Below are 26,984 nucleotides of genomic sequence, written 5' to 3'. Positions count from 1 at the left end.
TGCGGCCAGGACAAAAATTTTGCCCTGGTGGGAAGAGCCCCCTTCTCACAAGATTAGGGTTACTTTCAGCACCACAGAATGTTGATCAAGTTCTCTATTCTCAGAAAGCAATCAGATTCCTTGAATCCTTCCATCACACCACCCTTCACATGTGATATATTTTAGTAGGCTTAAGGTTAAAAGGTAAACTAACTCCACTGTCTGGCAGTTCACAGAAAACAAACATTCCTGGCAGGCACCACGAAGAGCAGGTTGTCTATCTCGGCCCCATGACTTTGGGGGCCCTGTGGATCTTCATTGGGGGCTGTCCTGGGCACGGTGGATGTTTAGCACCATCCTTGGCCTCTACCCACAAGATGCCTCTACCTCCTGTTCCGTTTTGCCTCACAAACAGTGACAGAAATTTCTCAGACAACTGCCCTTGCCTGTTGAGAACCAGTGATTTAGGAGTGAAGAGCGGGAGTGATGGGAGTCAGGCTTTCTGGGATCACACTCGGGCTCCACACTGCCTGATGAGGCAGCCTCAGACCAATTCCTTAGGTCTCATCTGCCTCATTTGTAAAATAGGGATAAAAATATTTATTTCACAAGGTTAATGAGGATTACATGAAACAATTCAGGCTAAATTCTTAGCACTGACCCTGCCACAGGGAACACCAGAGTGCCCCCACCAAAGCCAGCCGTTACCTGCGGCATCGCCGCCGCCCCCCCACCCCAGAGCCGCCCCTGCGGCATCGCCGCCGCCCCCCCACCCCAGAGCCGCCCGTTCTCTCCAGTCCATCAGGTCAACACGGAAAGACGTCAAGCTGGGAGCGGAGGGGATCAAACCACTAATACCTGACTTAGAACATGTTTTTCATTTTCTGCTCTAATGTGGAGGATAAATGCATCTGAAAAAAAACTCCTAAAATCTGAACCCAAGAGAGAATCCTAGCAACTTGGAGAAAAGCTGACCCCAACGTGTAGAACCACTTCCTCTGTGCCCTAAAACGAATGCCTTCTCTGTTTGCACCTAGGAGAAAACAATGCAGTCGAAAACTCATTTGCATCACAAGAGCCACAAACACCTGCCACCAAACAGGCTGAGAAAGAGGAGTTAAGCTTCTAGAGGGGAAAAAAAGGTGTAAGAAAATGAAACCTTGAAATTCAAAATGGAAAAGTGTAGGACACAGGGAGAAAAGTGCTTACCAGGCTTAAATTATTTTTTAAAAGTTAGTTTTAAATCTCATCAAATAAGGAGGAAAACAATTCTGCTTGTGTAACTTTATCAGAGCTTATCAACAGCAGTTAATGAAACACAAAACCCAAAATCTGCCCAGTTGAGTCATGGAGATTATGTGGCTGGCAATGGAGAGATCTCCAAGTCCTTTCCAGGAGGTGCTGTATGCCAGCCCAGTCCCCAAACCCTGCCAAGCCACTGAATGATTTCCAGCCTGGTGACAAGAGCCAAGGGCCAACTGCCAACTAGATCCAAGTACACTCTGGGGTGGGGATGAGGGGCAGGGGGAACTGTCCTCTACCCTCCTGGAGTCCTTCGGCTGGCCTAATAATTAAATCAACAACAACAGATTAGATTAAGAAGAGAAAACAACCAAAATTTATCACACACCCACATGCAGTTAAAATGAAGTGTATTTCTGAGCTAAGGATAAGGTAAGGCATCTTGGGGCATTAGAAGGGAGGAAAGTAATTTACAGGATGAAAAAAGGAGTAGATGTTCAGTAATGAGAAGTTTGCCCTGCCCATAGTTAGGTCATAAGAAGTTATTTCTTTTTTTTTTTTTTTTTTTAGGGTTTTTTTTTTTTCCCTGAAGCTGAAAACGGGGAGAGACAGTCAGACAGACTCCCGCATGCGCCCAACTGGGATCCACCCGGCACGCCCACCAGGGGCGTCGCTCTGCCCACCAGGGGGCAATGCTCTGCCCCTCCGGGGCGTCGCTCTGCCGTGACCAGAGCCACTCTAGCGCCTGGGGCAGAGGCCAAGGAGCCATCCCCAGTGCCCGGGCCATCTTTGCTCCATTGGAGCCTCCCTGCGGGAGGGGAAGAGAGAGACAGAGAGGAAGTAGGGGGGGGTGGAGAAGAAAATGGGCGCCTCCCCTATGTGCCCTGGCCGGGAATTGAACCCGGGTCCCCCGCATGCCAGGCCGACGCTCTACCGCTGAGCCAACCGGCCAGGGCCAATAAGTTATTTCTGGTAATAACTGCTGTTATGGGCAAACCCCTCCCCCCCTTCTAATTTAAAAATTGGAGAGGTAAAAGTTTATCTTAGGGCCATAGGGTCTCAACTGCCTTCCACTTTAAAGGATCCACATGCCAAAGCAGCACATCTTGGGGTGGCCTGAACCAAATTCCTTCAGAAAACAGACATGATTGCTTCCTCAGCTCCAAGAGTTTGAGCAGGGGGGACCTCAGAGCACGGTTGGGCCAGTAATTTTGTAATTTCAAGGGGCTAGCAGTGCACTAAAAAGTCAAATGAAATTCTGTGTGCCACTTCAATGTACAAAACATATGGATACACTATAATACTATACATATAGTTATATTTTCATACAACAAATATTTATCAAATGTTCACTAGTGACCAGGCTCTGTTCTAGGAGATAATGGTACAGTCCTGTCCTCATAAAACTTGTATTCCAGTGAATTTATATCATAAAACTCAGCCTCCCAAAATTCTACCCAAACTGAAACATGTCAAGGTACCTAGGCTGAAGGCCGCTGATCCAGCCCAGGCCTCTCATTTTCCTGGTATGAAATCTGAGGCTTAGATGGTTAGGTGATTTGGCTCAAAGACAAATCCAGGGATGAGCATCAGCAGGGCAGCAAAGAACACACCAGTTGAAACAACACAGTGATCTGGAGGAAGAATGAGCTAATAACTCAGCCTTTGGGTCTCACACTTCTGGTGCAATAAACTAACAATCAAAACAACTAAATGAAGTCATCATAAATAGATTTAAATGATGCTCTCTTGACCCTACTAAGAAGGCAGTAAATGCCTAAGTGTCTCTAACCCATTCTAAAAGGTTTCCATCTCAACACAGTTAACCCTGGGGTGGCCATGAAACTGAATGCTCATGAACAGCTACAGGGTATGGTGGTAAATGCCCAACTTGCTGATGGACCTCCCCCTTCTGAAAAGCAGAGAGCTGCAAAGCCCCTCCTCCCGCACCACATGCAAGATCAATCACTGGCCATTCTCCCACCCCACGCCACAGAAAGGAGCCACTCCTCAAAAGACTGCCTGTGACAAGATGTGTCCTTGAAGGGTAGTCTAGCTTCAGTGGTGTAAGCAAGGAGAAATTAGTACATACCACCTGTCTTCAATTTTCCTGCAGTCAGGATTTCACATAACTCTATTCTTTATCATAAACAAAGTGCCCAAACTTGTTTTCACATAAATGAATAGGAAAATTGGAAACAAACATCAGACAATGGGCCTGGTTTGGTAAACCCATGGCCCTATCTGGATGCCATAGAGGGCACTGGCACTTGGGCAGGCGCAGGAAGGAAGGGGAGAAGGAGGGAGAGGCCCACATTCACCTAAGGCTCCTTTTCTTCATGGGGAAACACAGGGCTCACAACACTCCTAGAGGCCACCTCTCCTCCTCTAACGCACTCCATCCTTTTGGAGGAAAGCCTAGTGGCCACAGGAAAAGTCCAGCTTGGAGCTAAAGTAACAGTTGTAGTGTTTTCCTGCTGATGAAGCAACACTTCCTCTGTTAACTTCACCATTCATCAGTCCCTCAAAACTGCAGGAGGACATCTTGCCAGCCCTCTTCTTTCATCCTTGAAATTTATCTCCTTCTCCCATCAAAGGAGGAAATGAATAGGTGTGTGCCTTTCTCAAGTAAATGTTCCCGTGTGATTGCCTGCCCCTTTTTATTAACTTAATTAATTAATTTTGAGAGAGAAAGACAGGAAAGAAGAGAGATGAAAAGCATCAACTTGTAGTTGAGTCACCTTAGGTATTCATTGATTGCTTTCTAATATGTGCGCCTTGATGGGGTGGAATGGCGCCTCCAGCTAAGTCAGTCACTCCTGCACAAGCCAGTGACCTTGGGCTCAAGCCAGCAACCTGAGGCTCAAGCCAGTGAACTCAGGCTTCAAGCCAGCAACCTTGGACTCAAGCCAGTGACCTTGGGCTCAAGCCAGTGACCTTGGGCTTCAAGCCAGTGACTTCTGGGTTCAAGCCAGTGACCATGAGATCATGTTGTTGATCCCACGCTCAAGCCGGCAACCCTGCTCTCAAGCCAGTGACCTCTGGGCTCAAACCAGTGACCATGAGATCATGTTGTTGATCCCATGCTCAAGCCGGCAACTCTGCGCTCAATCCAGTGACCTTGAGATTTTAAACCTGGGTCCTCAGTGTCCCAAGTCAACACTCTATCCACTGTTCCACCACCGGTCAGGTGTGATTTTATTGCCTTTTTCAATTGAAGTCCTGCCAGATGCCCAATGGATTTTATTAGCACCCCCTCTGTCCTCTTTTATCCAGTCCTCATGAAGGCCGGCCGGCACAGACGCTAGGTAGCACTGGTGAGGATGCTTTGATTCAGGTACAGACTGCTTCCATGGCATCAACTGGTGGGTGACTATCATACACATGACACTCCCTCCTGCAACTGTCCCCCCAACCTGAGAAACTTCCCGTAACTATTCTTAAAATACATTCGCAAAAGGAACCAGGGCCAAATAAAAGAGCCCAAGAAAATATTCTTATGTAGGGCCCCCACATCCAAGCCCCAAGTTTCACTTTTATTCATCAGGGCATTGCCTATGCAGTCGAAACCGGTGGGCAGAGGGGAGCCTGAAGAGGTTTCCCACTAGGCATTCTTTTTAAGGAAACAGGTCACTCAGGTTGGGACTGGTATTCTCTCTGCTTTTTAAAACTATAAAGATAGAGCTCTTCTATCAGCCGTAGACTTGGGAGACCAGCACCCCAGCATCAAAATCAAACACAGTAAACCATAAACCAGGCTGATGTACGAGGAGGAGACCTGGGGAAACCTTGAGCTTGCTAGAGTGAGTAGAGCAGGTTTGGCAGAAAAGTGGGTGTGAGACCAGGACAAGAAGAAAAGCTGGAGTCTCAAGCAGCCTGGAGGAGGCGATGGAAAGAAAGTGGAGCCAGGCCCCAAACAGACCAGCCCAGAGTGGAACAAAAGCAGACACCACTTTGCAGTTAAAGCAGAGCACTAGACACATTTTCAGTACCCTTCCAGGTGAGGTTCATGGACCAGCCAACAAGGCCCCCTGGGAGTCTGTCAGGTCCCACCCAGACCCACTGACTCAGAACTGGAATCTGCATTTTAATAAACTCCCCAGGTGAGTGGTGGTGGTTCAAAGTTCCACCCAAGGTCAGGGGACAATGCTGAGTATTTTCCTTCTGAAGTGGCAGGGCCTTCTGCTCTGAATAGCCAGTATTTGAAACAAATCCAATGGCCACCAAAGGTATGTATTCACACTGCGCTTTAAACAGTCCTGTGTTTAAAGATGACATTCCACACACCTAACCGCAAGTTTCCCCAGTTCTTTCTTCATTCAGGACTCTTCAGTGGTGGCAAATAATAAGAGCAAGTTTCCAGTGGGATCAAACACTACTTTAATGCCAAAAGATGTCTTTAAATAATTTATATGGGGCCCTTGCCAGGTGGCTCAGTAGATAAGAGGTCGTGTCCTGGCACACCAAGGTTCTGGTTCAATCCCGGGTCAGGGCACATACCATACGAGAAGTAACCAATCAGTATACAACTAAGTGGAACAATGAGTTGATTTTTGTCTCTCGTTCTCTCTCCCCTTCTCCCTTCTTCTCTCTCACTCCAATCAATGAAAAAATAAAAAATAATAATAATAATTTAATAAGAAAAAATGCTAATAGAAATTTCCTTGGAGAAAGATAAATACACTAAGATAGCAACCAGGCACACTCCCCCTTTCCTAGAACAATCCCACATCTTCCCTTCCCCCTATTCTTCTGCCACAGGCATGCATCTCCTAAACTCTAAAGCAGGGGTCCCCAAACTTTTTACACAGGGAGCCAGTTCACTGTCCCTCAGACCGTTGGAGGGCCGGTCTATAAAAAAAAACTATGAACAAATTCCTATGCACACTGCACATATCTTATTTTAAAGTAAAAAAACAAAACGGGAACAAATATATTTAAAATAAAGAACAAGTAAATTTAAATCAACAAACTGACCAGTATTTCAATGGGAACTATGGGCCTGCTTTTGGTTAATGAGATGGTCAATGTGCTCCTCTCACTGACCACCAATGAAAGAGGTGCCCCTTCTGGAATTGCAGCGGGGGCCGGATAAATGGCCTCAAGGGGCCGCATGCGGCCCGCGGGCCGTAGTTTGGGGACCCCTGCTCTAAAGGACTCCACGAGCCTTGCAACCAGGGAGCAGTGGGCTGCCATAGCTCATCCCAGGATCACCCCTGACCCCATTTCCAGGGCCCCCTTCTCTCTCACTTCTCAGCAGCTCCACCTAGCTCTCCTGTTGCTTTTTCTGTCCTAGCCCATTCCTTGTTTCCTGTTTCCAGCTTTAATAAACATACTCTCAAAACAAAATTAAAAAAAAAAATTAAAATAAAATATCAACCTGAGTTGTGAAGTTATATGATCTTTGTTTTCTTTGTCAGGTCCTTGTCTTTGCAAGTTTTCAACATTAGCATGAATTTCATAGGATGTATAAATTAAAAGAAAATTTTAATAGGTGAAAAATCAAAGAGTAGAAATCTTCTGATCCAGAAAAAAGTAAAAAGCCCATTTAATTTTCTACTCCCCACATGTGTTATGACTTGCTATTTTATTTCTAAATTTCCTTTTATTGGGGTACATTAAATAGCAAGACAACCTTGGCAAAATCAAAGAATATCAAGAGAGAAGAAATATCATAAATTGAGTTTTTAGGATTGCTTTAATAAAATGGTCCCAACCTCACTCTCCAGGGTAAGCACCCTGGGGCACATCCTCTTACACTGCCCTCCAGGGAGAAGAATCACCCCACCAAGCAACCACTCGGGCCACTGTTTTTAGGTGGTTTTTCTGTGGCAGGGCAAAGTGTTAGTGGGGCCACTATTGCTAACCAATACCTGTCATCAACACTAGCAAGTTCAGTGTCTACAAGGAGACTTAAAAATTTGTGACATAGTGGTTCCTGGACAGAGATTTCCCTTCATAAGAACAAAACTGGGCCACATGGGAACAAGACTCGAAACCATGATCTCATCTGTTCCAGCCCTGGGGTTCTTACATCTTGTACTGCTTTCTCTCCCCCATGTCACATGCTGGACCAAAGGGCTCATCGCTGAAATTAAATCATGGTAAATCTCTCCTAATGTGCAGGAACAAAGTCTAATATAGTTATTTCTACCAATGCTCTGGGCATTGCTGACCAGGTGGGAGTCCCCCTCCTAGGGCTAATTTCTAGAGATAGCAAATTACTCCCCTGGAAGTATACCTTTCATATGCAAAGCAACCCACCCAGGGCCCATATTGGGACCAATTCTTCAGTCTGGCTCCTACATGCCAGGAGGTAATAATTCTCTGCCCTAACCATCATAGGACCAGATACCAGACAATTAGAAACCATCCCTATACCGGAGCCCACTGAAATTATTCGAACTAGCTACTCCTAAACCTGCTGACGCTGCCTTTCCTTGCTTTTCCCAAAGAAACCACAATAAAGGCTCCCACCCATGCTTCCCCTCGCTCCTTCTGCCTCCTGACTGAGCCTGCTGCTTCCCCACGTGGCCCTGCACGGCATGGGCACCCCTTCTTCTTGGGAACTGTGCCTCTTGACCTGTTGGTTTCACCATACCTAGATAATATAAAATCTATATTTTAAAACATACTGTGTCAAAATGGCTTCATTTTCTCAATTTTCATTTTTTAATCCCATAAATGTTCCTCACACCTCCACCATCTGCTTCCAATTATGTCTGAGCAGATGGCAAACAGAAAGAACACAATATTAATGGAAAATTAGGAGTCCAAAGATGACAGCTTGCTTTTTCATGAACAACTATATATGCCTGGGATTTTACAGGACATATATAATAACCAAATTCTGCTAAAAAATTATATCTAGTTCATATCACTAACTTTCTCGTGCTGAGAAACACCTTTCTTTACAAAGAGAATAAGCTTGAGAGTCAATGTTCTAATCAAATTAACATTTTACAGGCTAAGTTCCTGGTACCCCGTGGCAGACAGAATAACCTGAAATAAAAGTTATTACTTAAAATTCTAGAGCAAGAAAACAAATCAAAGCAAAACAACACTGAGCTTGAGCCTTTGAGACGATACAACATCTCGCTCACCAAGAAAGTACGAAGGGCCTGGTGGCAGGTGTTTTTGGATAACGTCCAGACTTTCCAAAGAAGGAAAGGAAGAAATTGGGGTAAATGGCAAAGATGTAGAGAAAATGGGGTAAAACAGACCGCAGAAACAACAGTAACCAAAGCAACAGCTACTAACAAGTTTACAGAAACACAATTTACTGAGCACCTATTATACACAATATATATTTTACTAAATTCTTGATATACATTACAGAATGTAATGTTCAGCATAACCTTATGTTGTTATCACCAACCTCTATTATAGATGAGAAAGTTGATGAAATAAGATACACCAATTAAGGGGAAGAACTGGGATTTCTGCCTTAGTCAGGTACCGGCCGAGTCCACTTCTGTCCTCTACTTTATAATGTTTACTTCTCTGTACAATGTTTTGGAGGTTTTTATGGAGGTGGAGGACAGAACTAACCACTGCTCATACTTGTCTACACAATGCTTTTCTGAAAATTAGAAAAAGGCACAGCTTGAGTAAGCAACCAGGACCTGGACTGCAGCTCTGCCTGCCCCCCAGCTGGGTACCTTTGTGCAGTACACAGACTGTGACCGTAAGCGGCAGTTCTACTGCTAATGCTTCCCCACGCTGCCTCCTGACCTGCTTAATTCTCTTGCCTGGATTCAGTTCCTTTTATAAACTTTTAAATCAAATCCATCACAGTTGGATCAGGTATCTTAGGAATGATTTATTTAAAATCTGTCCCCTGCACTAGAACTCTCTATTCCATCAAGGCAAAAACTGTCCATCTTGCCCTAGGCTGTGTCCCTGGTGCATAGCCTGGAGCCTGAACAAAGCAGGTGCTCTATAAATAAGTATTTGTTACCAATTCAGGAGCTCATTGTCTACCAAGAGAGATATGACTCACTGAAATCACTGTGGCATGGGATGGACAGGCACAGAGCTAAATGAATGGTGCATGGTGCTGCCCAAAGAGGGAGATGTGACTTCTGGTTGAGGTCATCTGGGAATATTCATAGAAGTAGTGTTTTGTTTTGTTTTGATGGCTTGTTTTTATTAGAGCCAAATGTCTAGTATATATATAGAGAGAGACCAAAGGCAAATATAAAAACATTTCTGCCATCTAAGAGGAGGCATTTGCATCTTGATTATTCTCTCTACATTGTAAAGATTACAATGGCAAGTATGACCATATGGGATTACTAAAACTGTGTGCGAGTTCTACATTCCAGGAGCTGTAACCTACCTTCATCCTCACAAACTGAACTCTTTGCTGAGGCTTACACTTCCCTCATGAGACTATACTCTTCCATTCTCACATTTGCACCCAAGTGTAACACTTTGACCATACCTTTACAAACCTCTTGTCATCCTCACCTGATAACCACCCTATGTGACAGGCAGGGAGAATAGCATTATTCCTCTCATTATAGAGGTGAATATGAAACCTGGATAAGTTACCTTACTTCCAGAACTCATTCTTATTCTTTCTAACACAGCACCCTGCAAAGGTACAAGTAATAATGAGAGCAAAACTTTGATAGCACAAAAAGAGAGCGGAGTCTAGTAACACTAGGAAAGACAAAGACAGCAGCTTTGCTACCTCCATACCGCTTTGAAAGCACAGAGTCATGTGTGTGCACCAAGAAGAGTAAACAAAGTTCCAGAGAAAGAACAAAGCCCCAGAACATCAGCCCTACTTCAAAGTGTCAAACTGTGCAACAAGATCCACAATTTAGAAAACTAGATAGAAGATGACAGAGGACAATCTGACTTTGGGAGATGGGCATGCAACATAATTGAAAGACAAGATAACCTGGACTTGTTGATCTTTGAATATATGTATCCTGATTTATTGATGTCACCCCATTATAAAAATAAAATTATTTAAAAAAAAAAAAAGATCCACAATTTAAGAAGACAGAAAAGCCCTGGTAGGTTGGCTCAGTGGATAGAACATCAGCCCAATGTGTGGACATCCCAAGTTCAATCCCCGGTCACAGAACCCATGAAAAGTCATCTGCTTTTCTTCCCCTTCTTCTCCCCCTTTTATCTCTCTTCGGCCAGTGGCTTATTGGTTGGAGTGTTGGCCTGAGTGCTGAGGATAGCTCGGTTGATTTGAGAATTGGCCCCTGACGGGTATTGCTGGGTGGATCCCCATCGAGGCACAAGAGGGGTGCCTCTCTGTCTCCCCTCCTCTTCCTTTAAAAAAAAAAAAGAGGAAGGCAGAAAATTATCTGCCACTGAAACACTGAAAAGCTGAGTGTCCTCGGCAATCAGGAAGATCCTTCTACCCAGTAGTTATTACAAATAATAGTTACCTACCAGTTCTCAAATACTTCCTTTGTATCAAAGCATTATATTAAGATGTTTCCGCCTGACCAGGTGGTGGCGCAGTGGATAGAGCGTCCGACTGGAATGCGGAAGGACCCAGGTTCGAGACCCCGAGGTCGCCAGCTTGAGCTCAGGCTCATCTGGTTTGAACAAAAGCTCACCAGCTTGAGCCCAAGGTTGCTGGTTCGAGCAAGGAGTTACTTGATCTGCTGAAGGCCCGCGGTCAAGGCACATATTTGAAAGCAATCAATGAACAACTAAGGTGTTGCAACCCGCAACAAAAAACTAATGATTGATGCTTCTCATCTCTCCGTTCCTGTCTGTCTGTCCCTGTCTATCCCTTTCTCTGTAAAAAAAAAGATGTTTCCAAGACAGTCTTTCATTTAATCTTCAAAAGGGTCCTATGAAGTATCACAATCTCCACTTTACAGATGAATAAACCTGATTTCCTGATTACAAAGCTCATTAGGATTCCAAAAACTGGCTTTACATTACTGTATCTCCAAGAGAGCTGGAATATATTGTTTTGAAGCCTTCCCACTCTGTCCCCTATAGAAACATAAAATCAAGAAATCCCAAAGCAAGCAAGTGCAGAGAAGGCCTGCTGTAGTCAGAAAAGCCCACTGGACTACACTTTGCTCACCTGCCCTCACTGAGAGCCATTCTGAAGGCCTGCGGTGAGAAAACAGCCATGGTCTCTGGTACCCAGTAGCATTCTGAGAGGCATTCTTCATTCTTCTTTATGTTCCAACGATAGTAGTAATAATGTTTGAAAACAGAAAATACTGTATCATGTATTTTCTAGGTACTGGGTAGGGTCCTAAGTTCTTGACATAGATTCACTCCCTTCTCACAACCCCATGAGGCAGATACTAATTTACCATTTCTTCATTGGTATTTTGTCATTTTTTCACAAATTAAAAAAAATATTGCCTGACCAGGCGGTGGCGCAGTGGATAAAGCATCAGACTGGGGTGCGGAAGGACCCAGGTTCGAGACCCCGAGGTCGCCAGCTTGAGCGTGGGCTCATCTGGTTTGAGCAAAGCTCACCAGTTGGACCTAAGGTCGCTGGCTTGAGCAAGGGGTCACTCAGTCTGCTGAAGGCCCGCGGTCAAGGCACATATGAGAAAGCAATCAGTGAACAACTAAGGAGCCGCAACAAAAAACTGATGATTGATGCTTCTCATCTCTCTCTGTTCCTGTCTATCTGTCCCTATCTATCCCTCTCTCTGACTCTCTTTGTCTCTGTAAAAAATAAAAATAAAAATAAATTATAAAATACCGTAAATTCTTAAAATATATATATATATTAATTTTTTGCTATAAAAATGTACTACTTTTTTAAATTTTTATTTATTGATTTGAGAAAGAGAAAGTGTGGGGGGGGAAAGAGAGACACTGATTTGTTGTTCCACTTATTTATACATTCATTGGTTGATTATTCTATGCGCCCTGACCAGGGGTCAAACCTGCAACCTTGGCCTATAGGGACAACACTCGGCTCAACTGTGATACCCAGTCAGGGCCATACTACTTTTATAATCAGAAAGCATTTCATAAACTATTCTGGACTTTGAAAAAGTGATGGAAAGACAAAATAAGAAGTAGTGAAAGAGACAGAAAGAGAAAAGAAAAAGGAAAAAAAACATGGATTCCACTTTTTTTTTCACAAATAAGAAAGCTAAGGTAGACAGAAGTGAAGTAATTTTCCTAAGGTTCTAAGATGTGAACTCAGTCCACTAGGTTCTAAACTTCTATGGTACCATCTCTAAAATGGAGCAATCAATAAGAGTTGCTGATAATACTCAAAATAAAACTATTTTGTACAGAAAGAGATGATGTTTAAAAGTTACTAGCAATTATTTTGAATTCCAGTAGTTTGGAACTAGTGGCATAAAATCTATCCCCTTCTAAAATGTCCCACAATTTATTTTTACCCCACTGTTAATATTAGAATACCTTTCACTAGTTCAAGATACATAAAACTCTTTAAAATTACTGGTATTACAAGATATTGACACAAAGCAAAAAACAAAAAAACAGAAATTATACTTAGGCTTAAATAGCAAATTTTTTAAGCAATCCAGAAAATGTCCTTTTCCTAAAATACCACCTCAATACTTTATTATACATACATATAAACACTTTTTTGTTGTTGTTGCTAATTTAACAACTTGAGATCATCTCTTTTCAGACTGCATAAAACAAAACCTTTAAAGCTATCAAATAACTGAAAAATGATCAATGGAAACAAACAAGAATTTGAACTCACCTACATTAAACAGTCATAGTTTAAGTCAACACTAAGAAAGGGGAAAAGGAAACTAATAAGAGAAATTTGCTCCCTAATGTAGATAGAAATCTCTTGGTCAGGGCATATAGACTTGTTTCTCCCCCACCCGCCATCATAACAAAGCTGTGATGATGAATATCTGTAAAGGTTACAGATATAGCCCATGTGCCTGGCACCTAATAGATGTTGTACAATAGCTTATATAGTATTAAATGCGCCTGACCAGGCAGTGGCGCAGTGGATAGAGCGTCACACTGGGATGTGGAGGACCCAGGTTCGAGACCCTGAGGTCACCAGTTTGAGCACGGGCTCATCTGGTTTGAGCAAAAATTCCACCAGCTTGAGCCCAAGGTCGCTGGCTCCAGCAAGGGGTTACTCAGTCTGCTGAAGGCCCGCAGTCAAGGCACATATGAGAAAGCAATCAATGAACAACTAAGGTGTTGCAACGCGCAATGAAAAACTAATGATTGATGCTTCTCATCTCTCCGTCCCTGTCTGTCTGTCCCTGTCTATCCCTCTCTCTGACTCACTCTGTCTCTGTAAAAAATAAAAAAGAAAGCCTGACCTGTGGTGGCGCAGTGGATAAAGCGTTGACCTGGAAATGCTGAGGTCGCCGGTTTGAAACCCTGGGCTTGCCTGGTCAGGGCACATATGGGAGTTGATGCTTCCAGCTCCTCCCCCCTGTCTCTCTCTCCTCTCTGTCTCTCTCTCTCTCCTCTCTAAAATGAATAAATAAAATAAAAATTAAAAAAAAATAAAATTTAAATTTAAAAATTTTAAAAAAATTAAATGCTCATTCCCTTCGATATAAGTTCCTTATATCTGCTCCTCAGTCACCTCACCTACAAAATAGAGATAACAATAGTTCCTACACCATAGGATTATTAGGATAGAAAATATATTCAAAGCACTTTGAACAGGCGGGTTAGTTACCAATGTTATTCTTAGCGCCCTTAAAAAGGAATCTCAGAGCTTACAGGGCTGGTATCTGCACCTAGTGGCTCCAAAGCAGCTATTAGTTCATTTCCTTAAATCCCAAACTCAAGAGCTGATGGTTGGGAAGACTTCCCACTGCTCAAGGCACTTCCTAGGAGACAAAGACCCCAGGGGCTCCCTTTCTTTGGGCAGCTCAAGCTGCTCTAGGAACATGAAGCTTTGGCATCCTCAGGACCACCACCCAAACCTCACATTTCACTCCCTCTTGTATCTCTGTTTGCCAACGTTTTCCAAAGCCGGTCTGGGGGAGGGGGTTTATAGCTACCTAAACAAGTAACAACCTGGGCAGCAGCTCTGGGCCATGCAGGCAAGTTCTCCCCACTTGCCAGACAGTTTCTTTTATTGTCCCCGCACTGTAGTGGGGGTGAGATGAAAAACCTCAGCACCAGGAAATTAAGTTGCCTAAGGTTCACAGCTTAGCAGGGGCGAGGATGAGACCTAAACTCAAGTGTGATTTCAAAGCCAGCATTCTTAACTGTCTCGCCAAACTGAGTATGGAAAAGAAAAGGAATAGCACTTTACAAAAACAATAACTATTTTGGAAAACCAAATCAGAACTCATTTCCCAATTAAGTTATTGCTTAATAAATGAAAATATTAAATAATGAACCAGCTACTTCTCCATAGAGCAAGGAAGTGCACTTTAGTCTGGCCAACCCCATTACTCAAGAGCAGTTTAACTGATACATGGATGGCTCCCCTTTCTCCTGCCAGTGTTTATATTCTGTGATTTGTATAAACTAAATCATCTCTCATGCCTCTTGCAATTGCAACATCTACCACCACTCTGTGTAACTTATGATTAAACCTGTCAACCAAAACTGACCCAATCACAAACTGCAGCCCACTAACTTTACCCCACTGACAGTCCCACTGTGTCTAAATCTTATTAATAGATGAATAATTCCTCCAATGTACAGTCAATTTGAAAAATGAATACAACTGAATTCTGGCTGTGTAGCTCACTTGGTTAGAGAGTTGTCCCAATATGCCAAGGTGGAGGGTTCAATCCCTGGTCAAGGCACATATAAGATTCAACCAATGAATAGATAAATAAGTGGAAAAGAAAATTGATAAGTTTTTTTCCCTCTCTCTCCCTTCCTCTCTAAAATCAATAAAAAATAAAAATTTTAAAGTTTAAATTTATTTTAATTAATACAATTAAGAGCCCAGAAATAAACCCTAATACATTTATGGTCAGTTAATCTTTGACAAGTAGGTCAAGATAATTCAATAGAGAAAAATAGTCCTTTCAAAATATGGTGCTGAAACTGGATATCCAAATGCAAAAGAATGAAATTGAACCCCTTCTTTATACCACACACAAAAATTAACTCAAAATGGTTCAGACCTAAATGTATGGACTAAAACTATGAAACTCTCAGAAAAAAATACAGGATTAAATTTTCATGACGTTAGATTAGGCAAAGCATTATAAGCTATAAGACCAAAAGCATATTTATATCTGACAGTAATAGAAAATAATATTGCATATAAATTCTAAATAAAAATAAAAAGACCAAAATCACAAGCAACAAAAGAGAAAATGAACCACATCAAAATTTTAAATTTTTATGCCATAATGATACACTTAAGAAAGCGAAATATAAATCAGAATAAATAAAACATTTGCACCTTTCTTATAAAAAGCTGGTACGGCCTGACCAGGCGGTGGCGCAGTGGATAGAGCATTGGACTGGGATGCAGAAGACCCAGATTCGAGACCCCGAAGTCGCCAGCTTGAGTGAGGGCTCATCTGGTTTGAGCAAAGCTCACCAGCTTGAGCCCAAGGTCGCTGGCTTGAGCAAGGGGTTACTCGGTCTGCTGTAGCCCCACAGTCAAGGCACATATGAGAAAGCAATCAATGAACAACTAAGGTGTTGCAATGCGCAATGAAAATGATTGATGCTTCTCATCTCTCCGTTCCTGTCTGTCCCTGTCTATCCCTCTCTCTGACTCTCTCTCTCTGTTAAAAAAAAAAAAAAGCTCATATGTAGATTTCTTAAAATTCAATAATAAAAAACAACCCAATTCAGAAATGGGCAAAGGATATGAACAGACATTTTCTCAAAGATATATGAAGGGACAATAAGCAATCTAAAAAGATGTTTAACATCATTACTCATTAGAAAAATGCAAACCAAAACTAATATGATACTGCTTCACACCCAATAGGATAGCTATAATTTTTTTTAAAAGGGACATTGCAAGTGTTGGGGAGGAAGTGGAGAAATTAGATCCCTCATGCACTGCAGGTAGAAATGCAAAATACAGCAGCCTCTTGGGAAAATTATTTGGCAGATCCTCAAAGGTTAAACAGTTACCAGATGATCCTGAAATTTCACTCCCACAGGATATGAAAACATGTCCACACAAAATCTTGTAGAAAATGTTGATAACAGCATTATTTAAAACAGCCAAAAAGTGGAAACCCACAACTATCAAATGATAAATGGATAAGTAAAATGTGGTATATATATTCATAAAAAAGGAATGAGGTACCGCACATGCTACAACATGGAGGAACTCTGAAAACATGACCAAAACGTGAAAGAAGCCTGTCATAAAAGACCATATATTATATGGCTCCATTAATATGAAATATCCAGAACCAGCCAATCCTATTGAGTCAGCAAGTAGATTTGTAGTTAGTTGCCAGGGCTCTGAAGAAGTTTGGGGATCAGGAGTGGGAACAACTGCTAATGGCCACAGAGGTGACAAAAATGTCCTAAAGTTAGATTGCAGTGATAGTTGCATAACTTTGTGAATGTACTAAAAACCAATGAATTGTATACATCATGCATGAGCTTTATGGTATGTAAACTATATCAGTAAATCTAATTTTTTAAAGAATTTCTTTAATTAAAACACAACCTAATATAATCTCTTTCAGATAAATAATCAAGTGTCAAAAAAAACAACAACAACAAAACACCCGTCAAATAAAACTTTGAACAGTGGGACACTTCTGCTCAACAAAGAAGTAAGCACTGGGGCATTTCCCCAACTCTATTCTCCAACACTACTTTAAGAATAAAAATGAAACTATGAGGTTGTTTTGAACACCTGTTAATTTAAACAAGAATAAAGTGTCCCCAAGGGCAAATTCCCACCACTTATGAGCTGAAATTGTTTCAGTGTTTCTTAAATTATTGCTCAGCTATAAAATGCTTTGTAAAGTTTACATAAAGAATTTCATGGATCTTTCAACATTTAGTTTTCTTTAGAGACTGCACATTGAAATGGCTAAGTCTAAAAAAAAAGAAAAAGAAAGAAATGTCTGGATCTTAGTACTGGAGCTACCATTTCTCTTAACAACTTTCTTGTCTTGTGCTGAAGAGACCCTTTCGATATCTCCTAATAATGCACAGCCAGCTGGAGTCCTGACAAAGACTGACCATCTTGGAATCCACTTTTATGGGTAGCATACTCTTTTTTGTAAGTCTGTGCACCTCAGTACACTTGAGTTCAGAAAAACACCTACACTTACATATGTAAATGGAAATAAATTATACCACAAATCCACACCAGCTATGCAAACAAACTGACAACCTCAGTTTCCTGCCCTAATGCAAAAATGGATTAAATCTGTTATCTCTAAGGCCACTTGCCAAATACATAACCAATACACACACACACACACACACACACACACACACACACACACACGTGAAACAAACACACATGCCACCACCACACCACCCCACTACCTCCTTGGGTTGTCAGGGGTAATATCCAAATGAAAACAGTGCCAGAAGTGCAATTATAACAGTTTTATTTCACATACTTAGGTTTACTAAAACCTAAAGCACTAAAACAAGCCTGAAAATGTTTAAAGTGACCAACACATACTCATGATAAATTCAAACAGCACAGCAAGGTTTCAAATGAAAAGCAAAAGCCCCCAACATTATTCCTTATCCCCCAACCTCTTGTTATTACTCCACCATAGTAACCACTGTTGACAGTGTCTAGTTTATCTTTAAAACTCTCAGATATCCATGCACCTACCTACATAAAAACACATGACTATTCCTTTTAAAAACTACACATAGGCCGTGGCCAGATAGCTCGGTTGGGTGGAGCATCGTCCTGATACACAGAGTCTTGGGCAGATAAAATGTATTATGCTCACTTTGTTAAAGATGGTGCTGCCCACGAGGAGGCCGTCGCCCAGGTGATATTAATGTGTGTCTCTGTGGGCAGGTAGAATCCTTGTAGCCTGGGGCTTGGTTTTGGGATTAAGCCTTTCCCACCCGTTTTGATGTGGGGCGGTACAATCCAATCATGCCTCAGAGAAGTGTCTGTATTAGAGACTTCCCTATTTTGTATATTGGATTAAGAGTTTGGATTTCTACACTATAAAATGGGGACGAACCGGGAGCTTGCGCTCTTGGTTCCTGAGATTATCTTCAGAGGAGAGAGCAGAGCAGAGAGCAGAAGGAGGCCACGTGGAGTAGGCCAGGAGAAGCAGCCAAGATGGCGGAGTGCTGAGTGAGATGCCAGTTTGTGTAGAGTTTGTATCTGGGATAAGGAAGGAGATGGGGAACTGAGGAGAATAAGGCTGGTGAGCTAGAAACCTTTGATTCTAGGAAACTCGGATAAATCAGTAGCTTTGTGAGCACTGAATGTGATTGGGTTTTGGAGCCCAGTGTGTGTTTTTACTTGCCCACTGGGTGCAAGCTAGAATTAAAGATGAAGGCCCATCAGTTCTTGGCTCCGTTGTTTCTTTACCGACTGTCCAAATCCAATGCGAACCTGCATGGGCCAGAAGGCTGCTTTGATGGTGGCCACTGGCTCTACACAGAGGTTGCCAGTTCGATCCCTAGTCAGGGCACATACAGAAACAGACTGATGTTTCTGTCTTTCTCTCTCTCTCTACATTCATTTTTGATAGATATGTGAATTCCAAACTGCCCTCTTGATGTTCCGCTTATCTGTCAGACCTCACCCTTACTGGACTATTGACCCTGAGACAGAGGAATTCCAAAAAGTTGACAACCCGCCCCAAGGAGGGGCTCCGGACACACCAGGACTTTTGATTCAACACCCACATGCTCGAAGCCCCCCAAGGAGGAGCATTCCGGACATACCAGGACTTTTGCTTCAGTATCCCCTCAGGCTCTCCCAAGCACTACATAACTCGCCCCTAGTCTGTAACTGGTGCTCTTCTCCCCCAGGAGGAGTGCCCGGCAGGGTTCCTTTCTTCCTTTCAATAAAGCCTGTTACTCTGGTCTTTCGGACTCCCATGGATTCCAACAATTTTAAAACATAAAAAGTAAATAAAAACTATACATAGGTTCATTGCACACATATTGTTCTCTTTTTTTTTGGTACTTATTTAGTAAAAGTGTCTGCTGGAACAAACCTGTTTTATTCATATATCAGGACTGCAATAATAGAAATGAAAGCTATGTTGATGAAAAAGGAACTCAGGAATGAGATCATTAAGTATAATTAAATACATTTTAAGTATAAATACCATGCATTTCCTGATTAGTATCAGGCAAATACCTAATCTATCCTGAATTCTGGTCTAAAAGAAAAAAGGTCAGAGACAATTACAAAGAATGCTCCACAGATTACTGGGTCCATTTTGAAAACAATGAGGTCCTCAGGGACAATCACTTGAGTCCTTCTTTTTATCAGATTCCTGTTGGTCCCTTTGTTGGTAATCCATTTATGTCTGCACCCTTAGTCTCTACCTTGCCTTTGGCATTGGATTCTTGTACAGCTTTCCTAGGCCACATATGACTATCAAAGGGGGAAGTCAGTGTTGTAAGGTATCAAAAAGCTGCAAATTAATGTTGATATTCTAGGAAGAAAAGGTCAGGCTTTCCTGTCCTTTCCTTGGAAAATGGAGAAAAAAGGATGTAGAAGTCTCCTGACTTACAAGGACGACTAGGTTCATTTGGTTTTAAGTTCTCTGAAAGGATTAAGGTTAACTGAGAAACTTCTTCTCTTTCAATAGGAGGCAGAATTTACATACCACCTTCCTCCCTTTCCTGGAATCCTGAGAGTAAAATACCTCTAGGCTAGTGGTAAGAGGAACCCTGAAAGATTTGTAAGTATCTTTGATTGTGTTACCTTGAAAGTCTTAATGTTTCTGTGTATCCCTTAGACAAATGTTATAATCTTGTTAATGATTGTGTCATAATGTCATGCTCCCCCCCCCCCCCCCGCCCGCGTGTGATCAAGGGTATAAAAGCAGCCCCTGAACTATTTTTGGGGATGCACGATTTGGGCCTGCAGATGCCCGTGTCAGCCATATGCAGCTGGCATATTAAAATTTCCTTCTTTAATAAAACTCTTCAAAATTTATCTGGACTGGGTACTGTAAAGCCAGAAGCCACTGCCAGGGCCACCATGACAGCAGCCTGGCCCATGCAGGTTCGCATTGGATTCGGACAGTCGGTAAAGAAACAACGGAGCCACAAACTGGTGGGCCATAGTCTTCAATCCTAGCTTGCACCTGGCGGGCAAGTAAAAACATACACTGGGCTCCCAAACCCACTCACATTCAGTGCTCACAAAGCCACTGACTTATCCGAGTTTCCTAGAATCAAAGGTTTCTAGCTCACCAGCCTTGTTCTCCTCAGTTCCCCATCTCCTTCCTTATCCCAGATACAAACTGCACTAACTGGCATCTCAGCACTCTGCCATCTTGGCTGCTTCTCCTGGCCACATGGCCTCTTTCTGCTGCTCTGCTGTCTCCTCTAATGCTAATCTCAGGAACTAAGAGCGCAAATTCCCTTTCTGCCCCTATTTTATAGTGTAGATTCAAAACCTTTAATCCAATATACAAAATAGGGAAGTCTCTAATACAAAGTCACTTCTCTGAGGCATGATTGGATTGTACCGCCCCACATCAAAAAGGGTGGGAAAGGCTTAATCCCAAAACCAAGCCCCAGGCTACAACGATCCTGCCTGCCCCCAACACACATTAATATCACCTGGGCAAAGGCCTCCTCGTGGGCAGCGTAATCTTTAACAAAGTGAGCATAATACATTTTATCTGCCCAACAGGCATCTCTACATGGACTCGATTATGTGAGGTACGGTGCCTTTCAGAATCTGGGGTGCAGTACTTTACAACATCAGAGGGTATACGTATGGCTGCAGAAACTTTCTGTGGATCCAGAGCAGAACTGAAATGATGACACAAGGAATGCACACTACTATCCCACATGTGAGCTCCAAACAGCGACCACCAAGCCCAAGTGGAAATAAATGCCCATATTTCTGAAGGTAGAGACATGCCCCACATACTGTTCATTTAATCCCTACTAAACACTATATATTGGAATCTCTCCTCGACACACACAAATCTTCTTCACTGTTTTAACTTTTTATTTTTTTATTTTTGAGTAATGGAGAGAGACAGAAGAAGGGAGGAGGTAAGGAGGAGAGAGAAGGAGAGATAAGGAGAGAGGAGAAGGAAGAGAAAGAGAAAGAGAAGCACCAACTCATGCCATTGAGTTTTGCACTATTGATTGCTTCTGCTATGTGCCCTGACCAGGATAGAACCGTGACCTCAGCATGACAGGAAAATGGTTTATCCAATGAACTACATGGCCAGGGCCTAAATTTTTTTGTTTATTGATTTTAGAGAGAAGAAAGGAGGGGAGGGAGGTAGAGAGAGAGAGACCTCGATGTATATTCCATTTGTGTATGCATTCATTGGTTGATTCTTCTACGTACCTTGCCTGGGCATCGAACCCACGCCTTGTGTATTGGGAGGATGCTCTATGAACTGAGCTGCTGAGCCAGGGCTCTTCATTCTTTGTAATGAATATACAGTACTCCACTGTATGAAAAGCTAGTAACTTATTTTAAAATAGTCTCCACTGTCAATGATCAATTAAGATGTTCTGCATTTATTTCTAATACAAAAAATAGTAAAACTGCTAGATCCAAGAACACAGACAGATTTAATTATGATTCAAACAGATAATATGCTAAGTTAAATACAGTATTCCTCCAATGATAAAAACACATGAATCCAAAAGGTGGTTTTTCTATCACCTTGTCAATCTTCATATCATACTTTTTAACTTTACCAATCTGACTAATGAAAAATACCCCAGTTTGAACCCACAACCTTGGAGAATCAGGACACCACTAACCAACTGAGCAAACCAGCCAAGGCTGAGTTATATTTTTTAATTATGACTAAGACTAAATAAGCATCTTCTCAAATGTTCATTAGCCATTTGCATTTTGCCCATTTTTCTATTGTGTATCTTTTCTGTTGATTTATAAGAACACTTTTTACAAATTAAGAAAAAATAGATCAGTCCTATGAATCACTATGTATCATTTGTGTTTTGACTTTGTTTATATTTTTCTATGGGTAAGTTTCTTATTTTTCTTAGTCAAGTCCAAGTTAGCTTATCTACATAAGCTAATGATTAGAAAAACCTTGGCCATTGCAAATTATTATTTAAAAAGTTCACTCATATTTTCTCTTTTTTTTTTATTTTTTTTATTTTTATTTATTCATTTTTAGAGAGGAGAGAGAGGCAGAGAGAGAGACAGGGAGAGAGAGAAAGGAGAGACAGATAGAGAGAAGGGGGGAGGAGCTGAAAGCATCAACTCCCATATGTGCCTTGACCAGGCAAGCCCAGGGTTTCGAACCGGCGACCTCAGCATTTCCAGATCGATGCTTTATCCACTGTGCCACCACAGGTCAGGCCATATTTTCTCTTAATAATACTTTTACAGATGTAAGGATCAAGAAAAGATCAAATTGTTAGATTCAGGAAAGTGTGCTGGGATTGCCAGAGTGTAGACGCAGAGACAGGGAGGTAAGGATAGGGACCCTGTAAGGCTAAGAACAAAGGAAGACAAGCGTTTGCATTCCATTGGTTAGAGACCCTTATCAGAAGTTTATGTTTGAAGTTCGCCAATGAGCTAGACCTAGCCCCTGTTGCTATGCTATGTGCAACTCCCTTAGCAAATAAGTGACCGCTATTTTTGCTTCTGTATTATGCTTGCTTACTTAGGATATATAAGGAACTAGCTGTAAGCACCCGGCGCGGTTCCCATTTGCAGCTCCTACTGAGTACAGTGTCTCCAGACATCAGGGAACTCGCCCCTGCGCAGGTGAAACTGGCCAATAAAGTTACATCTATACCTACCTCTGAAAGTCTCCGACATTTGTTTTTTATTATACCCAGTAGATGCCTCACAGACCCACTTTTAACCCTTTCATATTGTCAAATATTAGAGCTACACATTATTCTAACGTAATGTTGTAAAGTACCATACTTTACTTCCATGGGTTTACGTAGAGACACCAAGTCCAAATGAATTTTTGAGTTTTATTGCTTAAGCCGGCTGCATATGACTAACACAAGGTATAGCTGTCCCAAATCGTGCAGTGTCGAATATAACTTTGAGGCTGGTTATATACCCTTGACCACATACAGGTTGAGGGGGCATGACAGCATGACACAATCATTAACAAGCTTATAACATTTGTCTAGAGCCGTGATGGCGAACCTTTTTATAAAAACCGCCCACTTTTGCAGTGCTGGTCAACCTGGTCCCTCCCGCCCACTAGTGGGCATTCCAGCTTTCATGGTGGGCAGTAGCAGAGCAACCAAATGGTGCCGCACTGCAAAAGTGGGTGCTTTTTGGCCCTGGCTGGTTGGCTCAGTGGTAGAGCGTCGGCCTGGCGTGCAGAAGTCCCGGGTTCGATTCCCGGCCAGGGCACACAGGAGAAGCGCCCATCTGCTTCTCCACCCCTCCCCGCCTCCTTCCTCTCTGTCTCTCTCTTCCCCTCCCACAGTGAGGCTCCACTGGAGCAAAGATGGCCCGGGCGCTGGGGATGGCTCCTTGGCCTCTGCCCCAGGCGCTAAAGTGGCTCTGGTCGCAACAGAGCGATGCCCAGGAGGGGCAGAGCATCGCCCCTGGTGGGCGTGCCGGGTGGATCCCGGTTGGGCGCATGTGGGAGTCTGACTGTCTCTCCCCGTTTCCAGCTTCAGAAAAATACAAAAAAAAAAAAAAAAAAGTGGACGGTTTTTATAAAAAGGTTCGCCATCCTGGATCTAGAGCAGGGGTCTCAAACTCACGGCCCGCCCACCAATTTTGTGTGGCCCGCAGACTAATCAAACTTTGTGGATTAGTCTGCGGGCCAGTCTGCGGTCACACAAAATTGGTGGGCGGGCCGCGAGTTTGAGACCCCTGGTCTAGAGGTATGTTACTCTCAGGATTTCAGGAATGGAGAAAGAGCCAAAATCAATGTAGGGTGGTATGTAAATTCTGTACAGGTTTGGACATTTCTTACATCAATACTACCAACATTAAAAATGCATACCAGCCCTGGCCGGTTGGCTCAGCGGTAGAGCGTCGGCCTAGCGTGCGGAGGACCCGGGTTCGATTCCCGGCCAGGGCACACAGGAGAAGCGCCCATTTGCTTCTCCACCCCTCCGCCGCGCCTTCCTCTCTGTCTCTCTCTTCCCCTCCCGCAGCCAAGGCTCCATTGGAGCAAAGATGGCCCGGGCGCTGGGGATGGCTCTGTGGCCTCTGCCCCAGGCGCTAGAGTGGCTCTGGTCGCAACATGGCGACGCCCAGGAGGGGCAGAGCATCGCCCCGGAGGGGCAGAGCATCGCCCCCTGGTGGGCAGAGCGTCGCCCCCTGGTGGGCGTGCGGGTGGATCCCGGTCGGGCGCATGCGGGAGTCTGTCTGACTGTCTCTCCCTGTTTCCAGCTTCAGAAAAATGCAAAAAAAAAAAAAAAAATTAAAAAAAAAAAAAATGCATACCAGAACTATGTCTAAACAAATTCTCTCACTATAAAGCATGCTTTTTCCTTCCTTTTCAAATACAGAACTTTAGCTTAAGTACTGATCTTTATATAATACTGTGAGCAACATCAAAGTAAACTACATCCAAAGTACAACCTCCATCTTTATGTCAGGTGTTGGTCAAATAAGTTTTTAAATATGACATGTATGTTTGCTCGCTTTTGGTGTGGGAGACAGGCTATAAGCCAGCAAAGTTGTTACAGCCAAGGCTTAGTTTTAAGACTAAGCCTTTCCCACCCTTTTTAATGTGGGTGCTGCACTCTCATGAGGAATCCCTCAGATAAGTGACTTTGTATCAGAGACTTCCTTATTTGTATATTGGATTAAAGGTTTTGATTTCTACACTATAAAGTGGGGCAGACCGGGATCTTGCTCTCTCTCAGTTCCTGAGATTAGTATTAGAGGAGTGTTGGGCAGATAAAATATATTATGCTCACTTTGTTAAAGACGGCGCTGCCCACGTGGAAGTCCATCACACAGGTGATATTAATGTGTGCTGGGGATGGGCTGTGGGCAGGCAGGATCCTTGTAGCCTGGGGCTTGGTTTTAGGACTAAGCCTTTCCCACCCTTTTTGATGTGGCCCGGTGCAATCCCATCATGCCTCAGATAAGAGACTTTGTATTAGAGCAGCGGTTCTCAACCTGTGGGTCGTGACTCCGGCGGGGGTCGAATGACCAAAACACGACCCCTGTGTTTTGGTCGTTCGACCCCCACCGGGGTCGCGACCCACAGGTTGAGAACCGCTATATTAGAGACTTCCCTATTTTGTATATTGGATTAAAGGTTTTGATTTCTACACTATAAAATGGGGGCAGAACGGGAGCTTGCTCTCTTGGTTCCTGAGATTATTATTAGAGGAGAGGGTAGAGAGGAGAGCAGAGAGAGGCCACGTGGAGGAGGCCAGAAGAAGCAGCCAAGATGGTGGAGTGCTGAGTGAGAAGCCAGTTTATGCAGAGTTCGTGCAGGGAGAAGGAAGGAGATGGGGAACAGAGGTGAATAAGTCTGGTGAACTAGAAACAAGATTCTAGGAAACTCGGATAAGTCCATAGCTTTGTGAGCACTGAATGAGTGGGTTTTGGAGCCCAGTGTGTGTTTTTACTTGCCCACCGTGTGCAAGCTAGGATTAAAGCTAATGGCTCACCACTTCTTGGCTCCATTGTTTCATTACCGTCTGTCCAAATCAAATGCGAACCTGCATGGACCAGGCGGCTGTGATGGTGGCTGTGGCTACTGGCTTTACATCAAGTTTTGAAAGTATGTTATATATGTCAAGGTGGTGGAATCATCTATCTTGATTATTTTCATCCTATTACATCTTCCTAGCTGTGTACTACTAGAAGTAGGATTTAGAAGGTTCTGCAAGAGTTCTAAACAGTTTAAAATTATCAAGCCCACAGCATTCTGTGGTTCTTATCTGGGCAGCACCATCCCATCCCCCAGGGCCTTTTGAACTGTTGGTTATAAAGGTGGGGGCAGTTTTTTCACAAAGTCTGGTGAGTGCTATTGACATCTGGAGGTTATCAAGGCATGCTAAGTATCAGCTCTCACAAGACGCCCTCAAGAAACTGCCCTACCCAAAATACCAGCTACACTGCCCCCTGGGTCACATTCCTCCCAAATGCCACCACTGAGCAAGTCTGTAGCCTTTTCTTTATCCCCTCTAATAATAGCCTTATAGGATATTTTCAAATTAGAAGCTTTGGCCTTTCTTTACAGTCCCTGAGTTTTATTGCTCTCAAACTCTTACAAATCTGGAAGGACAGTGCTGAGAATAGCAGAGAGGGCATCTCCCTAATAATCTGGGAATACCCTCATACTCAGCATAATAAGGGGCAAATGAAATGAATGCATCAGCCTCCTTCCCCTGTACTCTGAGCCCTTTCTTTCTGCTATGCCACAGCAGGAAAAAGTCACACTCAGTGCTGTAGAACCTCCTGCTTCCAAGAAAACGCAATCCCGTGACAGCCCTCATCCCTCCTCTCCCCCATCAGAAGGAAATAATTTACTGCTTTGTGCTTTGTAAAGCCTGCAGCCAGAAGCCAAGGCTGGGCCTAACAATTTGCATAGAGTGGCTCATGGTCCTAATACCCCTTACTCAGCAACCTGCAACTTTCACAAATGACTTCACTTGGTAAGAAAGCACATTCTTTAAAACTGCTTTCTGTTAAATCATATGACCCAAAGGCAGAGCAGAACTTTCTGGAAAATAAAATTTTCTTTTTAAGATTTTATCGA

At 43.1% G+C, this 26,984-nt stretch overlaps 1 protein-coding gene and 1 pseudogene across 2 annotated transcripts in view; both read right to left on the bottom strand.

The window, feature by feature from the left end:
• SERINC5 (serine incorporator 5) overlaps positions 1-26,984 on the bottom strand; it is a 176,928-nt gene that overhangs the window by 103,491 nt on the left and 46,453 nt on the right. The gene's annotated exons all lie outside the window — the stretch shown is intronic.
• Positions 19,554-25,221, bottom strand: LOC136403317 (UPF0729 protein C18orf32 homolog pseudogene; annotated as a pseudogene).

Source organism: Saccopteryx leptura, chromosome 4, assembly GCF_036850995.1.
Source record: "Saccopteryx leptura isolate mSacLep1 chromosome 4, mSacLep1_pri_phased_curated, whole genome shotgun sequence".
NCBI lineage: Eukaryota > Metazoa > Chordata > Mammalia > Chiroptera > Emballonuridae > Saccopteryx > Saccopteryx leptura.
Note: the sequence above shows the minus strand (reverse complement) of the source record. Positions and strands in the feature narration are given on the sequence as shown.